At 42.0% G+C, this 23,059-nt stretch overlaps 1 protein-coding gene across 1 annotated transcript in view; it reads right to left on the minus strand.

Annotated features, from left to right (window-relative positions):
* The window catches only part of ROR1 (receptor tyrosine kinase like orphan receptor 1), a 96,727-nt gene extending 79,936 nt beyond the window's left edge, over positions 1-16,791 (minus strand). The window contains exon 1 of the mRNA XM_019528454.1: positions 16,720-16,791. The gene's annotated coding sequence lies outside the window, so the exon portion shown is untranslated. The remainder of the gene's footprint in view (positions 1-16,719) is intronic.
* Positions 16,792-23,059: the final 6,268 nt, after the last annotated feature.

Below are 23,059 nucleotides of genomic sequence, written 5' to 3' on the forward strand. Positions count from 1 at the left end.
CCCTTGTCCCCCCCCCCCCCCCCCCCCCCCGCCCCAGACTTACCTATGGGGGAGTTGCAGGAACTGCTCTCTATGCTGTCTGGCTGCCATGATGTGTGCATGCGCACATACATGTGGCACCCCCTACCTGTGATAATCCTCCCCCACACCCTCAGCCCCAAGCAGCCTGTTTCAGGTTTTCCATGGTTTTCCATATTTTTCTCCTTTAAAGGAGAAAAATCCACATTTTCTTGCAGTGAACAGAAAACCTGGATCTCTGCTTATGATTTAGCACATAGTTCACTGAGCTGTACCCCACCAGAGTCAACAGCATTTCAAGCCATGCTGAGCCACAACATTGTGTGCATTTCACCCAGAATCCTTGTGCTGCACCCTATCTCAGCTTGGCACATATGATTAGTGTGGCCCTACCCTCAACGGTGACCCCATAACTCAGCACTGCTCAGTATGTGTGTATGCTGACTTCGACAGGCTCAGAGCATTAGTAGGGGAGGCAATGGGGGACCATGAAGGAAAGGCAAATGGGGTGCATGAAGAGTGGTCGTTGCTCAAGGGCATGATCCTTGAAGCACAAAAGAACACCGTTCCTGCAAAGAGAAAAGGTAGCAGGAGGGCTGGTAAGCCCTCTTAGCTTAATAAGGACATTGTGGTCCTCTTAAAAAAAAGAGAAAAGAGGTATATACATAGTGGAAGCTAGGAACAGTCCTCAAGGATTATAGTTTAGTGGCCAGCACTTGTAGGGAAATGATCAGGAAAGCCAAGGCAGCGACTGAGTTTAGGTTAGCCACAGGAGTCAAGGACAATAAGAAGCCTTTCTTTAGGTATGTAGGAAGTAGAAGGAGAACAAACGGAAGTGTGGGACCCCTGCTTAACACCTCGGCACAGCTGGTAACCAATGTTCAGGAAAAAACTGAACTCCTGTATGCCCACTTTGCTTCGGTATTTCACCAGACCATGGGGAAAGTCAAGCAAGATAAGGCTCATAGTGGGCATGCTGGGACTTTAACTCGAAAAGCCAGACATTTATAAGTCAGCAGGACCGGATGGATTCCATCTGAGAGCACTGAAAGAGCTGGCTGAAGACATTGCAGAACCCGTGGCAAAGCTCTTTCAGAATTTGTGGTGCAAAGGGAAGATCCCTGAGGTTTGGAAGAGGGCCAACATTGTGTCCATCTTCAAGAAGGGGAAGCGGGAGGACCTGGACAACTATAGGCCAATCAGCCTACCCTCTATCCCAGGGAAAATCCTGGAAAAGCTCATTAAAGAATTTATGTGCAATATGCTCATGGAAGGTCAGATTCTGAATGACAGCCAGCATGGCTTTGTCACGGGTAAGTCTTATCTTACCAATCTCATCTCCTTCTACGACCAGGTCTCTCACCACCTGGACATGGGAGACAAGGTAGATGTTATATACCTAGACTTCCAAAAGGCTTTTGATTTTGTATCCCATGATTTCCTTGTAGGAAAACTGGAAGATTGTGGGCTCAGCTGCTCGACCATTCAGTGGATGGGAAACTGGCTACAGGGTAGGACCCAGAGAGTTCTCATGAACGAATTCACATTGTCTTGGTGTGAAGTGGCCAGTGGTGTCCCTCAGGGGTCTATGCCTGGACTAGTGCTTTTCAATATCTTTAGCAATGATTTGGATGGGGGAGTGAAAAGCTCGCTGGCCAAGTTCATGGATGACACCAAGTTATGGGGCAGTGTGGCCATGCCAGAAGAAAGGTTGCTGATACAGGCAGACCTGGGAAGGTTAGAGAGTTGGGTAGACCGGAACAGGATAAAGTTTAACGCTTCCAAGTGTAAGGTGGTCCATCTGGGGGCAAATAACCCTTAACATACATACAGGCTCAGTGGTGACAGCTTGACTTGTGCCATGGCTGAAAGGGACCTAGGGGTAACAACTGACCATTGCATGAATATGAGCCATCAGTGCAAGGTGGTGGTCAGCAGGGAAAATAAAATGCTGGCATGCATCAACCGATGCATCTTGCATAAAACTAAGGAAATGATGCTCCCACTGTACTCAGCACTGGCAAGACTGCAGTTGGAGTACTGTGTCCAGTTCTGGGTGCCACAGTTCAAAGATGTGGAAAAACTTGAGAGGGTCCAGAGAAGAGCCAACCGTATGATTATGGACTTGCAAGGCAAGCCATATTAGGAAAGGCGGAGGGACCTGGGCCTCTTTAGCCTAAAGAGAAGGTTGAGAGGGGGCTTGATAGTGGCTTACTGTTCTATCAGAGGAGCGCAACAGGAGCTCAGGGAACAACTATTCACTAGGGCACCCCTGGGGAAGACCAGGACCAATGGATATAAACTTCTGGAAGGCTGATTCAGGCTTAATACCAGGAAAAACTCCTTCAGAGTCAGGGTGACCAGACTGTGGAATAAACTCCCTCCAGAGGTGGTGCAGTTACCTACCCTGGAGGTTTTCAAGAGAAGACTGGACAGACACCTTGCTGGGGTCACTTGACCCCAGTTGTCTTCCTGCCTACAGCAGGCAGGCTGGACCCAATGATCTGCAAGATCCCTTTCAGCCCCTAACAATCTATGAATCTACTCCAAATACCCCCCACAAAGGATCCACATGCTAATTAACCCCCACTCATGACTGAGTCTGGAAGTTCTTGTCAAGTCTTGGGATGCTCCAAAAATTTATGTGCAGCTGGGATGCAGGGCAACCTGGTCTAGTTTCAACTCATGGATGGTGGGGTCACATTAATCATAGGCTGAGAGAGGGTGCAGCAGAGAAATTCTGGGTGAATTGTATGCAATTTTCTGGCTCACCTTGACTTGCAAAAGAGTCAGTGGTGAGGGGAATAGCACTTAACGGTCACTAGCATATGTCTTATTTAGATTGGTTGTACTAACCTATCCTTGCAATAGGTACCCATCAGTATTTTGTATTTTATAGTATTTTGTATTTATGCTCAGGAGGTACAAATGGGGTGCCACTACGTTTTGAAAAGTTTTGAAGGGGTGGCTTGAGTCTAAAATGATTGAGAACCACTAATCGGTAAGAAAAGGTAAGAATGTTCATTTGCTGCAAGGCATTGACTGCTGAACTAATGAATGCATTAACTACTGAACTTACCTAGAGTGAAGGAATAGGCGTAAGTCCTATTTTCTTTGCATCTCCTCTGCTCTACTGTCAACACCACTGTCTTCAACCTGTCTGCCTGACGAGCATTAATCAGAAATAAAATGTCCATAACTCAATTCCTCTTTCATACACAGGTACCTCCCAAACTATATCCTATTGACTTGAGCAAAACAACGGTTGGCTTCACTTCTTCCATGAACAAAGCCCCTCTTCACAGGACAGCAGGAGTGTAGATCTCCTTCTGTACTTCTCAATAACAGGAGGAAAGATGCTGACAAACTATTACTGCTGCACTGACTGCAAGCATAATGCCAGAATGCTACCATGCAGACTCATTTCACTCTGCTAACAATATAAGTGCTGTGTCACAATTAAACTGATGGTGTTCCCATGAAGTATCTCTATAGATGCCAGAGGCTGAGTGTTTCTGCTTCAAATATTGTTTATAATTAATTTATTAAATGAATTCATTTCTCTGTGTGGGTGGGTGGGTGTTTATGCAAAATAATTAATATGCTTGCAAAGCTGAACGTTTTAGTGCAGCAGTGCTCAACCTACCGAGCTGGGTCATCTGGCTAAGGGGGCTCCCCATGAGTCTGGAAATTTAGCAGTGGGGGAGCTGTAGCAGCATTAATGCTCCCAGAGCTGTGGCAATTAACTCTGCCACAACTCCTCTGCCACCAAATTTCCAGATCAATGGGGAGCCCCACACTCCAGGTGACTTAGCCACTTTTAGATTTAATAGATTTTATAGACATTAGGGCTGGAAGGGACCTCAGAAGATCATTCAGTCCAGCCCCCTGCCCGAAGGGGTCATAGGATCCCAGCAAGATAAGCATCCAATTCTTGAAGGTGTTCAATGTAGGTGCTTGAACCACCTCTGATGGCAGGCTGCTCCAGACCTCGGGGGCTCAGACAGTAAAGAAAGTCTTCCTTATGTCCAGCCTGAAACCATCTTGCAGTAGTTTATAACCGTTTGACCTTGTCATCCCATGGGGCGCTCTGGTGAACAGACGTTCCCCCAGATACTGGTGGTCACCCATGATAAACTTATAGGTGGCCACCAGATCACCCCTGAGCCTGCGCTTTTCCAGGCTAAAGAGCCCCATGGCTCTCAGCCTGTCGTCGTAAGGTCTGTTTTCCTGACCTCTGATCATGCGCGTAGCTCTCCTCTGGACTCTCTCAAGCTTCTCCACATCCTTTTTGAATTGTGGGGCCCAAAACTGGACACAGTACTCCAGCTGCGGCCTCACCAAGGCCGACTTGTACCAGATCACATTAATGCTTCATCACTCCAGCACAGGGGGTCATGCCAGATCCCATATGCTGGATCTAACCTTGCGCTCTAACTGTACACTGGATCAGTCTCACAGATTGACCCTGCATTAGATCTGGCCTGCAGACTGGGCCCGCTGTAATCATCCAGCTCACAGGGACAGAGAAGTTGAGAGCCATTGGTTTAGTGGCAGAAACCTAAATTGCTTAAGTTTTAATCCGGGCTGTGAAATGGATGCTTTCTGTAGTCTTGGATGAATTACTTCAAGATTTTTAAAGCAGACTAAGAATGTTAGACACCCAAATCCAGTTGAAACTCTCATGGGATTAATCCAGCTGACTTCTTAAGAAACCAAACCTAAGCTCGCTGGCTCAAAGTGAGAAAAATCATCCTTTCATAGTGAGGTTGTTGTGTGGATAAATGAGATAAAGCTTGCAGAACACTTTGAAGTTGAGAAGCCCCATGCTCTGCCAAGTATTATAATAATATTCTAAGTTAAATCTCAGCCTTTTTTTCAGTTTCAAGCACTCAAGGAAAACTAGCCCAGACTTTAAAAGCAGCTTTCCATAAAAACAATGTTTTAAACATTTTTAAGTGAGAAAAGTATGAGAAAATGGTCTGAAAAGTAGAAACATACTAAATAAAATTTAGCTCACCTATAATTTAATAATAGTCAAATTGATTTTTTTTTAATTTGTAAAAACAATTTGCTGCTGGGTCTATACCCTGAATGCCAAGTTTCAGCCCACAGAGGATTTTTTTTTTAATGGCTGAGTTATAAACCCTTAAAAAATGCTGACAGACCCTTTACTCTAGCAGCACTAGTGGGTGCCCCATAATGAACTTTTAAATGACTTGAGATAATATCTGGAAAGCCTAGCCTGAAATATATTTCTGGTTTTGAGCCTTTGCCAAGGCAAACACAACACATCATAAGTCATCTTCATGATTCTAAGAGCATAAATTGGAGACCCTGCATATAAAGTCTAAATATTATGTATCCTTTATAGTGAGACTTTTTTGCTTTTTTGATGTTATGGAATAGCAACAGCTGTGCTCTCAAAAGAGTTGTGCAAGAACAAAACGTACATCTTGAAAGAAGAAATGTGTGTATATTTCTACAATTATGTCTTGACATTGTTAAAAAAGGAGGCCTTCCCAGCCATAATAAATTCTTAGGTATTCTACTACTTTAAGTGGAGCCCAGGTGGTTTTCAAAATAAAAGCCTGTCATTCTGTCCAAGGAATGTTAATCTCAACTGCAACCACATAGTTACTCTTAACTTTCCAAAGACACATCTTGAAGCTTTAACACCCTCTGCACTGGGAGAAGGGTTTTGCCTGCCACATTGAGACAGTCTTTTCTCTAACACTGTACATGATACTTCTCTTTGGGTGTGATCTTACATTTCTTCTACATTTAAAGTTCCTCTTGGCTTCACTAGGAGTTTAAGGTATGAGAAGCATGCAGGATTAGGCCCCAAAAGGTTCTTTTAATTAATTAATGGGTTACTTTATTCATTCTTCTCTTTGTGTTCTTTAAAACTTTTGGTATTCTGGAACAGGAAAAAACTACCACCTTTTATTCAAACTGTTCCTGACCCCAGCAAAGGTTTTTAAAAAAATCTATGCACCCCTCCACATATGCTGGACACAGATCCATATGCCCACTGACTTCCAATTACATACACATCAGGAAATGCCCTTTCGGAGTTGCTCTTTTTTGCAATACGGGAAAAGAATGACAGACTTGCAGAGATTAATTGCTAAACTGAGGATTCAGAAAAAGAGTATTTGATTCTGAATGTGGAAATTCGAACGTGAACTTCAGCGTTTAAGCAGATTATCTAAACCATTTAGAGGAATGAAGTTTGCACATGAGCCTCGATAGACTAGTTATGAAGTTTATCTAGGTTGCACTGAGAAGTTTAGCAACCCATGCTTCTTTTTTCAATAAGCAGGGACGAGGAGTCTTGCTCTGGGTACAACTGGTTTTATTAGCTTATTCATAGAACTTAGAAAAGAGAAGACAGTTTATGTCTAAGGTGGTGAAATGCTGCACGATGACTATGGCCACCTCATGGTCACTAGTTACACTAATAAGGGTATCTGCATCAAATGAGTGGAAGTCAATGCGGGTTTTTATTAAGCACCAGATCCTGCATTTGGATCTATAGTGATCATTTGCTTGTTTTTTTTAAATCCAATATTAATGCATATCAGCCTAACTATACTTAAAAGCTCTTTAGTCTGGATTGGCAGAAATTCTCTGCAGGAAAACTGGGCTTCTCTAAGAAAGATTCATCAGTTTGGAGCCCACCCAGTCTGAATGTGTTGGATAGATTCATTGTTTGTTCCCACATTCAATAAACTCTTATTTAAGTTATGCTAAGGAAGGAGTCAGCAGGATTTCTCACTGAAGTGTTGAAACTAAGGGAGAGCTTACTTCTCAATGGGAAAAAAAAACAAATCATCCATTGGGGTCTCTGTCTATCAATCATAATAAAAGAAGAGTACCCACCAGCCCAAAAAAGTGGGTCGGAGTAGTAGGAGAAGGGCTTTTAAAGGGATGGCAGAAAAAGTCAAGATTAGTCTCTCATTTGTTTTAAATTAGTAAAAATAGAGTAAGGACTGTAAAATGCCAACAGTGTATGGGAAGAAACGCTGGATTTTTATGACAATTTGGCAAGCACCATGAAGCACATCATAGAGTTAAAGAGGCCCAGAGGATCAGGCTGAAATATTTGATATTGGCTGCCTGGGGACAGGAGGAAGTTCACTACTGTCTCTGCCTACCCGGCTTATTTTTTTTGCTTATCTGAAATGTCTGAGTAAATCATGTGTGTAATCCTGGATACAGAACATGTATTATAGCTGTGCCTCATTTTTTTCTCCTCCAAAATCTTATCTTATCTTACATGGTGCCATCCAAGAATTACATAATAACCTTAAAAAAATTGACTGCTCTTTAGACTGTCCAAGCCTTTTCTGATTTTTTTAGATTTACAGGGTCTGTTACAATTGCTGCTTGTAATTCATATAGAATACACATTTTATACTTGTCAGGGGTAGATTTTTTTTTAGCCAAATGAAAACAGTGCTATAATAAAGCAAGCTCCTGGGACTTACCAGAGCCTAACAGAGTTAGACACCCAACTCCTACTGACTTTCAGTGGGAGTTGAACAACTAACTGTTCCTTCTGCTTTTGAAAATCTCTCCTTTAATATACAGTCCGGATCTCTCATCGGTGCTTTCTTTTATGAGTTACCATTCAGGTTTAAGGACTGCTGCTTTGGTGATAGCGCTGACACTGCAAACTGGCAAGGGGAAATGAAGCTTTTCTTTACTTGAGATCTAGTTTTGTAGCTCAAGTAGGAGGTCCCTAAACTTTATCACAAAAAATGTGATTTGGAATATGTAAACAAATGTCCACATCAGGCTATAAACCCAACTACTGAAAACCATCAAGGGATTTTGTTGTCACTTTAGAATCCACTCTATAGTAAATGGTCAGATATAAAAACTCCAAGCTATTAAAAGAATGGTACATATAAAGGTATGTGCTTTAAGATTAATGCTATGCAGTCAAAGAAAAGCTGTTAGTTTTGACATTTTGACATCAACTCACTTTGAGATCTGGTTCTTATTAGTCCTCTCTGTGCCTTTTAAAGGTCTTTTTTTTTTAAACCAAAAATGTCAGGAAATTTGGAACAGAAACTTACAATAAAACACGTCCCTTGACCCTATGATCTATCAATCCTTCAAACAAACAAAGATAGTTGGATGAGCCAGGAAAAGGTTATTTCATATGTATATAGTGGTCAGACATTCATTACTCGCACTGGGGTTACAAAAAATCCAGCGTAAGTTAAATATTTTGTGAAAGGTTTTTAAGTTGAATGCTGAATGCTATTTAGGGTAGTTTCTATTTTAGGTTTTGCTCTACAACCATCACATTTAACACCCTATATTACTCATAAATGAGACGTTCAAGAAACACAAATTCTCAAATAAAAATGTACACTCCATCAGTGGAAAAGCAAACAAAAGGAGCTAATGTACTGTAGCTAAAAAAATTTTCAAACAAAGTAGTAGTAATTTACTGCCTCTGCTACTAACGGGACCCCACAAATAGAATCAGGATCCCTAACTCCATCAGGAGAACTTGATTTATTGACTCTCCCCAGATAATAAATGAAAATAAAAAGGTAAATTGTGCATGAACGTGAAAGCTGTAATTCTTCCCCTTTCACCACATGTATCAAATTCACATCCAGAAATTTCAAGAGAAAATCTGTAGTCTCCAAAGGATATGGGGTCAATACCACAGGGCCTTTGCTCAGTTTTTCTTGTTTGTTTTGTTATTGGTTTATTTTTAGGTTTTGGTGTATTTTTATCTCTCTCTTCTTTTTCTTTTGAATATTCTTGGCTCAGGGCAAATTCTCATTGAGAAATCAAAGGGATTTTCCCTGAGTAAACACAAATAATAAGGTTGTTTCCCTAAATACTGGTTATGTGGGAGTTTTCCATAAATTCTGCAGTAAGGAGTTTGCTGTCCAGCATAGGAGTGAGAGAGCATCACAAGAAATGTTGTAAAATACCTGGTTGTATATTAGAATCAAAACTTGTGGCAGAAGTGATATCTTTTATTAGACCAACTAGATATTTGCAAACAAAAAGTCTTTATTTGCAAGCTTTCAGGCACAAGCACCCTGCATCAGGCATAGGAGCTTGTAAAGACTGTAAAAGTTCTTCTAGCTAGAAATGAAAAATCCTATTTCACAGGAGAGCTGCAGGTGTTTCTACATCCTGCTTACCACCAGACAACTTCGAAATAAAAAGACTTTTCCAGCTTTTCTCTGACCTTAATCTGCACAAAATGAACCACTCCAAACAGAAGACTTTACCACACCTGCAGCTCCTGTGAGATATGAATTTTCATTTCTACCTAGGAGAACTTTTACAGTCTTTACAATCACCAATGCCTGATGAAGGGTGCCTGTGCCCAAAAGCTTGCAAGTAAAGACATTTTTTTTTGCAAATATTTAGTTGGTCTAATAAAAGATATCACCTCTGCAATGAGTTTTGATTCCTTTTGCCTCTAGACCAATACAGCTACAACCTGGATATCTGGTGGTATATTGGCTTTCCTAGCTGGCATGCATGGCTTTGGCCTTTCTCTGCTCTTCCTTGGCCTTTATTTCCTTCCCATTCACACGTGCATGGACACATCCATGGACATTGCAGCAGCAAGGATGTTCCCAAGCATGATCTGCCTGTCTGCTCCTGCTTACCCACTTCAAACTATGTTGGACAGGGCTCTTCAGGGTCAGTCCCAGTAGTAGATTTCGAACAGGATTTGAGAGTGGCTGCAGAGGGGAAGCTCTAGGGTGTCATCATCACCAGCTTATTTCAGTGTTTGGTTTATGCAGGCTGGGGTAGGGAATAGGGCCTGCTCGTGATTCTCCTAGTCAAAATACCTGCCATCATGTGACCCCCCTTGTGTGGTAACTGGAGAAGGTTGAATTGAATGAATGAAGCTCAAAGCAGGGAGTGTGATTCATGAATAAAGGGCTTTCTTGAGTGCATGTACCTTTAGGGACCTAAAGGTTTGATTAATCTTGCTGACTGATTTTGATACACCCTTTGTACTCCATATAAAAAAAAAAAATCTAGACTTTTTCCATCAGAGAGTTCTCTGGGGAATGGATTGACTCTATTTATTCTGTATCTGGCTAGTACCTACCAGTATGGTATGACCACGGCCTGGTTGATACTGCAGTGGCACTTAAGTGATAAGTGTTATAACTTGGCTCTCGACTGTCTGGAGTTTGAAATCTGGACCCAAGTTCCATGGACGTACTGAAGCCAAGCCCTGAGAATTAAAGTGAAACCAATTCCTATACCCTGAAGGAATTTCATAGCCCTTGCCAAAACAGATGAAACAGGAGGGAAAAGAAAGAAGGAGGACCAGTAGCTGCAAAATTCACAGACAACTCCTTTGCTTAAAAAAACTGGAAGCAGAAGTAAAAAATGGCTGGGACTGTGAGAAAACAGTAATCCAGCAGTAATTCACTGTATTAGTAGAGCACTGAGATCCCCTATTCAAGGCTCAATCATGCTTTCATGGCCTATAAGGGGATGGGGCCACTCCCTCTCCCACGCAAGGGGTTCTGCAGCACAGAGCACCACAAGGCTGTGTATGGATTTGGGGATGAGCCTGGGGAAAACAAGGAAAACACAAATGGACCAGGGGAAGGAAGGACACACATGGTGCCTCCCACATTTCCCCCTGGTGCTAACCCTCTATGAAGGTAAAAACTTAGCAGAATTCAACCCCTACAGTTGTATTCAACCTGCACATGCACACGGCCTGGATCAATATGAACAAAGTGCCAATGCCAGTGCTACAAGCTATCCTTCCCTGCCAAAATTTCAAAGAATGGGTGTGAAGGCGAAATGGGGTGTCCTGACTTAATGGGGCCATTACTCAGATGCCCCAATGCAAAAGCAGCCCAAGTGTTGCTGTGTCAACAATAAAGACTGCCCAAATGATGGATTGTATTAGGCATAAAGAGCCTCCTATTGAAACTCAGATTGATCTCTCTCATTTGAAAAAAACAAGCATTTAATAATGACAAGTCTGGCTCTTCCATTTTGGTGTGTGGTATTTTCATGGAAAAGAAACAGCTGACTGAGGGTCACCAAGTCTATTTTGATGTGGATCCAAATAGAGAAATCCATCCACTCAGAATCATGTCAGGTGAAAAATGAAGAGGGAAGGGCCGAGCATGATCGGTACAAGAACTGAGAAGGGAGCAGTCGGAAGACAAGAAGAAGAGAAAGAAAGGTGTGAAGGTAGCAGAGGGAAAAAAGAAAGAAAATTAAAAAAGCATACAAATACCTAAGAAAAAGAGAAAATCAGAAGCAGAAAGGATATAATATAAAGTAGCATGCTGGAGAGCAAGGGAAATGCACCACAAATAAAGGTCTCCAATTCCTGAGGTGCGGGAAGTCCTTATCCAAGGCACCAACATCCCCAAAGATAGATCTGAGTGAAAAAAAAAACACTTCCAACATACGCCTCCCCAAAAGAAAAATGTTACATAAAGATCTGTCTTTGCTTTGTGAGTTAGAACGTGATCAGCTTGGGATATTATGCACCAACACACTAATGTTGATTACTGCAAAAAAGAAAAAAAAATGAAAAGAAACTCAAATGGGACAATATTTAAACATGCAACTGTGACAAGATCAGCCCTGAAGCATTATCATTTTAAATTGAAGAAGTGATTAACAAGGTTCTCAGGACCTGAACAGGAAACCTTGCCTGGCACAGGAACAGAGCGTTTTCCAACCCGTCTTAAATAAGCTCAGCGTGTGGATATGCGCTCATTCCCTACATCTGTAAAACATGGGACAGGACGCACACTCAGCAAAATGCTTCCCTCTCAAGTTCTTGAATTCTCCCCCCCTCAAAAAGGAGGAAAAGTGTTTAAACTCTTCCTCTGAAGGCTAGGTGGGCCAACGTGTTTTAGACCTCATAGTAAAATGATCTCAGTCTCCAAAGCCAAGATGGAAATAAGAATCCCAGGCCAAGACTTTCAAAAGTGGCTAGTGTTTTTTTTCTGTGTTTCACATCAAGGCACATCATTTTTGGAGGGTGAATGCTCACCCCAAGGAATCTCAAGGGAAAAATATCAAGGTGCTCAAAATCATTCATCATATTCAAACCCCTTATTCCAAGACTCTGCCCTGGCATTAGCTGAGCATATCGGAAAGGCTAAAAACAACACACATGTACTTGTCTCACAACCATCTTCAGGAACAGATTTTAAAGAAGGACGAATTAGAGTCTTAACCCCATATCCCCTGGATTAAATAAAACTTCCCTCTGGCCCAGCAATTCTCCGGAAAAAGCAGCAATCAGTTCCTACTAGTTGACCTATGGTCTATATTGATGATTATAAAGCCAGGTGACAGACATTTTCTTATCTCTTTCGTGAAGATGCAGAGCTATAAAACTATAGAGAAGAAAGGAGATGTTGGGGACTGCTGGGAAAACACAGTAGCATGGAAAAGACATATTGTAGGCGAGCTAATCCCACATTCATTTTTTCTTGTTCCCATTTTAAACATTCTTCCTATTACACAGAGGTAAAAAGCAAGCCAGTCAGAAAGCATGAATCTGAGACTGTCTCCACTAAAAATGAGCTAGATTTTCTAAACTAGGCCAACATGGAGCACTTTGGACTTCCTAGGTCCTGCTGACTTCCAATTCCTTCAGATTCCCTAAGTAATATTTTGCTTCCTCCCACAATATAGATTTTTCTCTAATTCCACCTGTTCGTAAAATATCTTTCCTTTGCAACGGGTGCTTATTTCCTGTGCTCCAGGCTAATGTGCCAAATATCAGGTTGATAATAATGGACAAACCCTCTGCATCTGGCTGGCCTTCCCTACCTAGGGCCCATGCTACTGTCCTATAAGCAGGGCCACCTGGTCCCAGAGCAGCACCAGCTGCAAATACAAAGCTGATGGACAGCTGGACTAAATACATAAGCCTCGGCCCTTAATTTGGATTCTGGCTGCTCAATGCCTCACACCTGTAGTAGCTCAGCCCTGTTCCAGCTCTGGACTCCTGTACCTTGTCCCAGCATATCCTGTTGTGTGTCTGGGCTCCCTGGCTCCTGACCTAGACTGTAAGCACAGGTATCATTTTGGATTAGAAGTGTGACTGGTTTTGGTTCTTCTGAACCCTTTGGCACAACGTTGACAGTAGATCTGGATTCCCTGCAGGCTCAGGTGCTCGGCTAAACTCACCTGGCTAAAAAGCTGTCCTTTATGTATAGCCCTTTTGGTTAGGTTCCAATAAACCACGCTGCAATTGTCCAGATTTGATTATGTGAAAAACTTGTTGGTCAGAAAGTAAACTTAAACTGTCATCTCATTTCATATATGGCAATCTCTTGCCATGGCATGGTGGCTATTAAAGCTGTTGTAATGAGCAGCACAGAGGAAGCCATTTACCACAAGCATTTTTATTGGTCTCAGAAAAGCCAGACACTATGCTACCTTTTCCTAAGTATCATCTAAAGGCACGGTATCTCCACAGTATTTGCAAAGATGCAAATACAACTTGTAAAAGCAATAGCTGACACTCTTGACCTAAAGACATTGGAACAGAAAACTCAGAGGTGAAAGGCTTTATATCCTGTTACTGATCCACTGAGCCACACAGCTGCTGCGCTGCCAGGTCCTTTTTCTCAAGTATGAACTGAAGCAGTGTCCTTGTTTCATTTACTGAAAATATCTTTCTGATCACGCTTTAGTTTTTCAGTTTCATTCATAACATTCCTTCCCTGCAGGAACTATACCATAATTGAAGGGGAGAAGAAAAAGAGAAAAAAATGGTACTAGCTGATTTTCTGCTATTTTAAAAGTTTATTATTTTTATTTTGATGTCTGCTTTGTTTTTTGGTTTTTTTTTTTTTTTTAAGGTTTTGGTGAGAAACTACCTTCCCCTCACCCCCATCAATCGTTGCTTTCAACAGCTCTTCATGGGTGGCTGCGTCTCTCTTAAATTTCATTTCCTGTTAAAAACAATAAACAGGCAACTGTTTAATACTGTCGATTTTGCTTACTTGATAGAAAATGAAATTTGAATGGGGCGCCCTTGTGAGATAATCACTAGAGAAGCAACTGGGGTGAGGAGCAACAGCTTTAAAATAATCGTTGATTTATGTAATGCTAACTATGTGCAAAATCGTCAAACTAAACAAGAAGTAAACTGAAAAATGTTAACTTTCAATGGGCAGCAGGGAAAACAGCAGGCAATTCCTTGCTTAGGAAAGTTGGCTGAGAACCACTCTCATATGATGCACTTAGTAGGCTTTCACATTAGTTTTATTAGGGCAGTTTTGAGATCTCACACTCTATTGTCGGAAAGGCAAAAATAAGTTGGTATCTTTTAGATGCTTCTGAGGAAGAAATTAAAGGACGCATGCAACCTTCTCCTATGCCTCAATTCAACAAACTACTTTATAGAAACACCACTTTTTCTCCCTAGATAAGACAACACACCCACTTTAACTTGCTCACATGCAGAATCTAGTCCTCAAATTTTTTTGGGATGCGGGGGATGCGTTTTATTTTACATATTAATGTATGTTTTAGCTGCGTGAATATAGAGCACCCTATAAGTTAATACATGCCAAAGATGATGAGGTGGTAATCCCTTTGGAATGCAGAATTAACTCAAGCCAATAATAATAGTTGCATTCCAAGTGGATTAGCACTGAGAAAATTTCCTTACCTGTTGCTGATAATGGGGGGTTAGTAACAGGTGCCCCTGAAAAGAGCTTAATTGTCAACATACAGAGGACTGAACCACATGCAGCGCTGTTACAAAAAGTGTAAGTGAATGCAAGTCACTTACGTACGGAGCAATAAGACGACCTACAGCTCCAAATGGTAGCAGTCACAGGAATCTTATTAACATTTCCACCATTGCTACCTGTTGGAGCTGAAACATGGGAACTATGGTGGGGAAATAACGTTAGTTGGTATAATTTGCATACCGGAGAGCTGGAATGAGGTAAACACTGGAGTATCGTGATTGTACTACATACCTTCTTCCAGCTTTTGAGTAGGTAAAGCGTCCCAAATCGGACATGTTTATAGTAACCTGTCTAAGAAAGTCACAGGGTGGGTCTACATAGCAGATTTTTAAAAACCCCCAAAATTGACTAGTACTAACTCCGGCTCAGATGAGACTTAGTGTATATAATACTGGGTCTAGTTACCGTCCACTTAATCACCTGCTGAAAGGATGCCTAATCCACACTGGTAAAATTCCTGGTCACAGGAATCTTGTTTACATGAAGGCTCCCATTCAGTGCTAACAATGGAAGGAATATATCTGAAGCTCTTCGGTGCAGACCAGGCTAAACCTATGAGTAAAATTAATTTAGACAACCTTATAAATCACTTCTGAATTCTGCCCTTGGCACGTTTTTGTCTCTTACCTATACTGAGAGAAGTAGTGTTCATACGCAAAAGCAGCATTCCTTTTAGTATACCTTATTACAGACAAAAATCTGCTAGAGAATAGTGGGGTTGTAGAGTCAAATACAGTTTTTGTACATTTTTTTTGGTCTCTCTCACATGCATGATTGCATACACACACATCCATTTCTGCAGATGAGCAACTGAAGGATGGAGAAACCAGAGCAAAACATCTAGCAGCTGGACTATATCTACCAATGCACCCTGCTTAACTGCAGTTACAGTTGTGGGTGCTCAATAATATTTTTTAAAAAAAACAGTCCTCCAAATTTTAAGTTGGGCTCTCAGAAAATGAAGAAAACCTAATTGACAGAAACCTGGGAGAAGTCAGATTTAAGTGACTTGCTCAGCATCATACGGAAATTCTGCACAGAGGTTGGGACAGAATCACTCCACAGAGCAGCCTTCAGCTGCATTATCCTTAAGTGCATCTTTATTTTTCTTGAGGTCTCCAGCCTCATCTACAAACACCTTCCAAATTCTCCAGTTGGTAAAATAAATAAATTTAAAACCATACAGACAGCAGTCTCCTTTACTGTACAACACAACCCTTATTCATCCCAAGTATGGCCCAGCCTACGTGGGAGTTTTAGGAAAAAGAACAGTATGGGATCATGTAATTAAAGGGTGTAAGAGAATACATGTATGTATGTGTGCACGTGCACGCGCGCGCACACACACACACATCCTTGGAGGCTGAACCAAGGCGGCCCACTTGCTTTTGATAATTTTAATGTAATTTCCTTTTTTCAGAAGAAGTTAACAAAAACAAAAGAGGGGTGGTAAAAAAATTCCCTGCCTGTATTCTCCGAGCAAAAGATTCCCTAAGCTATACTTCTAGTCCAGCTCCAAACATTTTTGCTTCTTCACTGAAGTTTTCTTTTTAAATCATCTGTGCAGTATAACTCATAAAACAGGGGGAAATGAGATATTTTTTTTTCACAGTTTATACCATTCAGTGCAGCAGACAAATATTTGTTATTTGCAAACATTAGAAATCCTGTTTTCTTTTCTAGAAACCTGCAGCCTTAACATTTCATAGTAAATAAATACATGAAAACTAACTCTGGCCAATGCTTGTTAATTTCGTGTTTAGATCCTAAGATTCACCAGACGAAATGTCAAGTAGGTCATAAACCACTATAACTTGCACCTTGAAATATTTTTACCATGTGGAACTTTTTACTAGAAGAAAGAGAAAAAAACCCCAACGTGCTCCAGAAAAACAGAGAATCACATATAATTAAATGTAAATTTTACGCCATTTACCTTTGTCTAAGTCAGTTGAAATGTTCCATGATGATGTTGGTGTGAAATCCACAGTGACTGTCAAATTTGTTTCTGGAAAAACAAACAAAAAAACCACCATTACTATGCTGATGTTCAGCCTATGAGAAGTACGTATTTTCAAAAGATAAAACCTGATGAATAAGATTAACCAAATATTGTTGGTTATTGATATCTAATGGATGCTCTGTGCTGCCATGCTGCAGCATATGAACAACATAGATAAAAGGCAAAGGCCAGCCCTGCAATTTGTTTTACAATGTAGTCATTGTGAGAAATGATACTAATTAAGCAACCAGTCTTTGGGACATGTGCAGCTCATCTTAAAATCTCTCCCCTACTGTTTTGGAAATAGAAGAGTCTGCCCAAGAAAAAAACAGTACATTGCAATGCTACAAGTCTGTCTAACAAGTTACTAATTAACATCTACAAAACATCTAACTCATCCTGAAAACCCTTTGGATAGGGAGGAGAGACATTACACATAAACCATTTAAGTGATCAGAAACTGCTTTAAATGTGTAACAGAACATAAATTCAGTGCATGTAAACCAGTCTAAAAATGGCTTAAACCGGTTTGAGATAAACCTGGTTGAATGCAGTATCAGATTTAACTGATTTGGATCAAATCAGTTTATGCAATATCTATCCCAGAACCCTTCCTGATTTAAGTTAAATCAGAGTCCCTCAGAATCCCAGATGCTTTGCTGGGTGGGGCTCTGCTCTCTGCTCCAGTCTAGCAGGGCTGGCCCCTCCCTTCTGCCCCCTGGCTGTTGCTCCAACAGAGACTGCAGACACAGCAGGGTCTGCCTGGCTTCCTCCTGTTGCCCCATCCATTTCCCCCTCACCACTCTCTGCTCAAGCAGGGATTCCCTCCTCTCCTCTGCCTTACACAGACACCTCTCAACATTAGCTACCAGATGACATGCTGGCTACAGTCCATGCAGTGGGAGACAGGACAAAGGCAGACAGGACAGCGTCAGTTTAGGGCTCTTTGGAGCTAATCAACAGGTAGCTGATAACATTCCTTTCTTGGAAAAAGCTGTTTAAGAAGAGCTTGAACTAATGAGAGATCCTTTTGTTTTGTTGATGGGGTGATAAACGCTAACACCACCCTGTGAAACTCCCTGCTGTGTAACCCTAAGCTCTGTTATCAACAGCAAGTGCGTGGGGGGGGAGGAACGACTCCTCCTGCGTCCTGTGGGGTCATGCCCCCCCCCTTGGCTCAGCACTCTGGAAGGGAAGGGAGAGCTGCTCTAGTGCTGCCTGGCTTCTAGCCTGAGCCACTGCAGGCATGTGCCTGCATTTCTGGAATGAAAAGGGAATGTCTATCCACCTCCGAATTGGTTCAAACGTTGAATCAATTCAGGCTTAGGCTTTTTGTCTGTCTGTCCCTAGCCATAGTCACTACTTATGCGAATATTCCCATCCAATTTAATGGGACAACTTATAAGGGAAATCCTTATTCACATGAGTAAGGGCTTAAATGATCTGTTCAACAGCAGCTTTCTCACTGATAGAAGCTTGTAAATGATTGCTATTACTATCACATTTTTTAAAGAGAAAAGGATGAGATTCAGCTTACTTCATCTGCCTTAAATTATCATAAATGCCTTCATGTTAAATATAGTGTTCTCAATCTGTTTTTTCCAGTAAACTCAGCTCTTTCATTTATCCCTACATGCCTCAGTCTTTATTTATTTTTTTAAAATCTTACGTCAGTGCATGCAGCAAGCATTACGGAGAATCCTGCTAAAGAAAAATGACAACTCACTTCAGGACAGAAATTTAAGATGCATTTAAAACATGCCCCAAAGTTTCAACATAGATCCTTTTATTACCCCTTAATGTATTTTGAAAATGTATAACCATCGCAGCAGCGTTTTGACTCTACTTCCAAAGCAATCCATGTGGCAGTGTTTCATGCAGAGGCATCTGCACTGTGCTGGGTTTCCATGGTTCCAACTGTAAAATCGGAGCTTAGTGGTGCAAGTTGCATTTAAGATGGTGTGGCATCCTGTCCACTCCACAATGGTTGTCAACAATGTTTATTAGGCTGCTACAGCCATTGAGCTAACAGAATTGCCTGCATTAATTTAATTAGTGGAGAATTGTGCTCTTCCAACCAGAGGTCTCAGTTTCAATCCCCACAATTGATAATCTAACCTGCAGGACCTGGAAACCAGCATAAAGCAGTGGTACTGTGTTAATAAGCAGTGAATGACAAATTAATATAGAACTAAAAATGAAACGGACTGAACTAGCTTCCATGTCTAATCTAAGTAAAACACAGACTATACTGAACAAGCAGCAGACAGAAAAGTAGGTTTTGATTCAGACTTTGGGACCTCATCCTGCAATTCCTTGTAACTCCAAAACTCCTTGTGGTTTCAGTAGGCCTAGCATGCGTAAGGAATGCCTGAATCAGGAATCTGAAATGTTAGTAATGCAGATAAGAATATACAGTTTGAAGGTATATGATTTTTATTTTGATGCTGGCCCTTTGACATATTCTAAGCTAGAAAATAATTGAATATGTAAAATTGTGTTAACAAAAAGATATTAAAATCCGTTCCGTTTTTATTCTGTTAGCTAGAAGGTTTTCTTATTTAATCAATTACGTGAGTAAAGGCACACAAATGCATGAAATAATAAGTGCAGATATGGCCACTACCCTCTCCTTATAAATACCCTCTTTCTTACAAGCCCACTTGGTAGCTCTGCTTGTTTAAGAGTCTATCAAGCATTTCCAATGTAAACACAGTATTTGAAGGCAACATAACTCATCCACAAACATATTCATGGGGCTAAACTAGACATACAGGGTAGAACCACACTCGGAGGACTAGATACTCAGCTGAAGTAAACAGGCATAGCTTCATTTAGGTCCATGAGATGCATCTATTTACTCCAGCTTCAGGTTTGAGCCAACACGCATATCCCTATGCATTCTTAGCTATTACATCTTCGTGAAATAAATATCTGACCACAGAGACACGTCATATTTCCAAGTGCTACTGAACCAGTAATAGGACCCTCCCTCATACTGTGCTGCTTATGCCTCAGAAATGTGGATCTGGATAACATAGTGAGTCTTTCCAAATTCCTTGAACTTCATGGCATTAAACCAGAGTTCGACATTGGTCCAAATTCATGCAGTTTTCCATCTAATAGTCACGTTTTACTAAGTAAGTCACAAATTTCTACCACTCTATACCAATTTTAGGATCAGTGTCAGTATCTCTTTTGTTTTCCCCACCAGGAGTTTAATTTGCTGATTGAATGCCAGACTGCTGACAACTGATTAGACCCATGACATTCCTGACAGCAAAAATGGCAACTATTCATTCTCCAGTACAGTTACACAACTCATCGAGCCCTAGGTCTGAGGCTCTAATAAAGATAATTCCATAGGAGGAACACACCAACTGACTGCACTGAACCTTGTTCTGAGATTATTTATCTTGGATTTCATGGGAAAAAAACGAGACACGGTCCACAGCTGAGAAACAAACAAAGGGCCAGTCTTGCAGTGAAAATGACCCCTGCCTCCTCCTCAGGGTAACTCTTCAAGGTCTGGATTGGTTAATAACCTAAGTAATTCTCAGGTTGATATGCTAGTAGTATTTCCTCCACAGCAGCTTCATAGCGGGCATCTGACATGGGCTCAGAAGACATAGAGGACCTTGTGCAAGCGTGGTCTTGTTTGTTCCCTCTACCCTACACTGATTCTGGGCCTTGTGTCATCCCTGTGCAAGTGACTCGGAGGCTTCTACAAACCTGTGCAGCAACCCTTTTGCAGAAACTTGTAGGGAACAGGGAAGAAACTAAAGGGGCTCAAAGACTTGGGGTGCTCTCAGAATTGCTGCTCATGTGTGTTACATTGGGAGGCGCTTGAGATGTCCTGTCCTACCCTCTCCTTGCTTCTCCTCAGCTTTTTGCCAACAGCTCACACACTTTACTCATAACAGAATAATATTCAGTGGCAACTTAATTTTCCACATATCAGATAGCCTTTCTGGTCAGGCCTACTTGACATCCCTGCCATCTACTCACCCAGGGATATCCTGCTCCACAGGAAGAAATATCAGAGGGGGCACTTATGAAGTGATTTCTTAGTCCAAGAGGTGGGGGAAGAGAAGAGAGTTTCTGTCTGGAGTTTTTGAGGAACAGATAAAGCTAGTAGGTCACAGAACACTAGCAGGTCAGTATGTTCGACCCACACATATTCCTAAACTTAGTTCAATTTTCTCCTTCAAACAGATGAGTATTCCCAGTTTAGCGTTTTATAGCAACTTCAAGAACACTGAAAAAAATATGGAATAGCATCAGGCCTAATACTGATCCAACAGGAGACTACAACAAACATCCATGTTCAGCAGTTACCCGTTGTTAGATACTAATTCTTTAAACTCCATCAGATAAGCAAACAATAAGGAGAATATTTTTAGATTAAACCCATGCAAATAGCTCAAGGATGTTTTGAACAAAATAAAATTGAATTAAAATATGTTTACAGTAGATGCAATAGCAAAAATGGCTTCTGCAAAGAACAGCAAATGAGGAAAAACAGAGGCTGTTTTGTCTGGACCAAAGAGAAACATTATAAACATAGGAATTATCGTACTGGTTGAAACCAGTATGCTCCATCTACTCTACTATCCTCTGGTACAGTGGTTGTTAACTGGGGGTATGCGTACCCCTAAGCGCATTTAAAAATGTCATAGGGGGTATACAGAATGAATGAGAAAAAAATACCATTTTAAAATTAACTTTATTGTATGTAATTTTATCTAATAAGTGTACATTATCAGTTATTTTTTATTATACATCATGCAGTATATTTACAAATTGTTTATGGTACACATGCATAATATTTGGTGGGCATGTTGTGTAGATACTGTAGCGATCTGGCCCTGCTGGCCCAGACACAGAATGCATTGGTCATGAACTCACATGTGAACTGTGGTTAATTAATGTAAAGCCATAGCTGCGCACTTCGAGAAATACACATATGCACCATAGGTGGCAGAAGACCAGGGCTAAGGGGGCTCATTCCCCTGAAATGCAGGGCAGCAGATACAACTGCAAGGCAGCCCAGTTGCAGGCTCCGGGCAGCTGCAGCAGGGGTGGGGAGGGGTGCATACTCCACCAGGATTGCAGCCTGCATGTGGCTCACTGGCTGCCCAGCACAGCAGGCAAGTACTAGCCTTTTCTGTGAAGGGGTTGCTGGGGGTGGGGACAGATTGAGGCCCCTGAGGGGAGGAAGGGACGAAGCTGGGCACAGGCAGTGGGGTCAGGAGCTGGGGTGAATGGGGCCCCAGCCGGGCTGGGAGGTGGGACAATTGGAGCCCAAGCAGTTTGTCTGGGGGCATGGTGGGGCTCCCAACACTGCGCACACCCCAGCAGAGGCTCAGGTGGTACATGACCCCCGATCCATGCATGGGGTGGAGGCAGTTGCCACTGCATGCTGGGCTTTGCTCTCAGCTGCAGCTACCCCAGAAGCAGAGTAACACCATGTGTCCACTGCCACTGGGCTGCACTGTGCCCCTTGCCCATGCAGTAGCGGGACACACATGGTATCACGGTGCTCTTGAGGCAGTGGGGCACAAAGCACAGTGCCAGCCACCTCCACACCATGCACAGAATAGGGGGCACATGCCCCACAAGCTTCCACTGGGTGTGCACAGCAGCGGGAACCCCCTGGTGCCCCTTGATGTGCCATCTGGGCTCCAATTGTCCCACCCCCTGGCCCTGCTAGGGCCCCATTCACCCCAGCCCCTGTCCCTGCCCCTGCGTGTGCCCTGCTCCCTCCCTCACCACAGGGGCCTTGATCTGTGCCCCCCTGGCCCTTCCCCCACAGGCTTACCTGCTGGGCAGGAGCGGGGGTGGGAACGTGCTAAGCCCCCCCAAATAATTTTTTCTCCCTCTTCCTCTGACGTACACTCACACATATGTTCTTCCTACAGAAATGAGTTTATGTAAATACTTCATTAAGAGTTGCAATATTGTTTCCTATTATATACTAATCCAGCAGCATACCAGACCCAAACTGCTGCGGCATAACTATAGTATATATATTGAATGCATATACTAACAATGCATTTAATGTTAATTAGTGTAGCCTGCCTTATATCACATAATTGGTAACATTAAAAACAAGAAAAAAATATAAATGGGTACATGAGCTGAAACTTTGAGACAGACTTGTTAAAAAAGTTTCAAAACCCCTGCTCTGGTAGTCCCTGTACCAGCTACTTTAGAGGAAGATGCAAGAAACCATACAATAAGGTGGAACAACCTGCAGACAGAAAAAACAGTC

This window comes from Gavialis gangeticus, unplaced genomic scaffold (genome assembly GCF_001723915.1).
Source record: "Gavialis gangeticus isolate Ggan-Ray unplaced genomic scaffold, GavGan_comp1, whole genome shotgun sequence".
Lineage (NCBI taxonomy): Eukaryota > Metazoa > Chordata > Crocodylia > Gavialidae > Gavialis > Gavialis gangeticus.